This window comes from Balaenoptera ricei, chromosome 11 (assembly GCF_028023285.1).
Source record: "Balaenoptera ricei isolate mBalRic1 chromosome 11, mBalRic1.hap2, whole genome shotgun sequence".
NCBI classification, from domain to species: domain Eukaryota; kingdom Metazoa; phylum Chordata; class Mammalia; order Artiodactyla; family Balaenopteridae; genus Balaenoptera; species Balaenoptera ricei.
In genome coordinates, this window is record NC_082649.1 from 63,264,174 (window position 1) to 63,265,604 (window position 1,431).

A 1,431-nucleotide genomic window follows, 5' to 3' on the forward strand; every position below is an offset into this window, starting at 1 on the left:
GTACAGGTTTTTGCTTTGTGGTTCCATGAGGCTCACGGAAAACATCTTATAGATATAACACTCTATTTTATGTTGATAACAATTTAACTTCCATCACATACAAAAAAAAAATCTACTCTTTTACTCCCCTCCATGAATTTTTGTGTATGGTGTTACAATTTAGCTCTTTGTATATTGTTTATACGTTAAAGTTATTATAGCTGCAGTTATTTTAATAATCTCATCCTTTAACCTTTATATACTAAAGTTAACTGGTTAACACACCACCATATCACACTATTAAGGTATTCTTACCTTAACTATATACTAACATTTACAAGTCTATTGTGTAGTCTCATATGTTTTCATGGTACTATTTAGTGTCCTTTTATTTTAGCTTGAGGAACTCTTTTAGAATTTGTTCTAAGACAGATCTAGTGACGATGAACTCCCTCAGCTTTTGTGTTTTTTGTTTTGTTTTTTTTACACAAAAGAGTATTTTAATTCTTGTCCTTAAAAACTATAAAGACTATCATGATTTGGAAATGAGACCAAACAATGGCCAAAGAAGAATCGTACATTCTATGCCTTCTCTTTCCTTTGTTCACTCAGAAATATAATGTTTCAGCTATAATTGTTGTTGCTTGTTGTCTCACATTATTTTTATCCATATATTCACCATAGTCTACTTTCCCTTCCACGTAAATTCAAGACCCCTTTTTCATATACTGATATGCCACATCTCCGAGGCCTGGTCAGAATACTGAAATTCTGTGCCACGTTGTCTTTTGACTAACATCACCCATTTGGTATGCTTCATTTTCCCCTGATCACCACATCTCATTTGCTGCTAGAGAAAATATCGTGACTGGGTTTTTTCCTTCTTCCTGTCTCATGACAGGGTCCTAACCTACTCGACCAAGTAGCTGCACATGATTCAGAGATCTTTTGAGAACCAAACTGCTAACTATTTCAGACTCATGTCTTACAAACTGATGAAATACCTGTACTACAGGTCTTTCAAACATGGCTTCTGTTTTCTTTTCTTACAATATAATCTTTAGTCTTTTCCTGACACTCTGGCCAGCTTTTGTTTTTTGAAAAGAGTTTTTAATCTCTTCATTCAAGAAGGACAATTATGATGAATAGGATATTCTTGATTGGCAAAGTTTATTGTTTTTTTTTTGTTTTGGGGGAGTTTTTTGAGCAATTTGAATATATCATCCCACACTCTCCTGACCTGTGAGGTTTCTGCTCAGAAATCAACTTTTAATCTTACGAGGTTCTAGGGACTTCCCTGGTGGCGCATTGGATAAGACTCCATGCTCCCAGTGCAGGAGGCCCGGCTTCCATCCATGATCAGGGAACTAGATCCCAAATGCATGCTGCAACTAAGAGTTTGCATGCCAGAACTAAGGAGCCCATGTGCCACAACTTAGGAGCCCTCCTGCC

At 36.3% G+C, this 1,431-nt stretch overlaps 1 pseudogene; it reads right to left on the reverse strand.

The window, feature by feature from the left end:
* Positions 1 to 561: 561 nt before the first annotated feature.
* LOC132374108 (single-stranded DNA-binding protein, mitochondrial-like) lies at positions 562 to 1,007 on the reverse strand (annotated as a pseudogene).
* Positions 1,008 to 1,431: the final 424 nt, after the last annotated feature.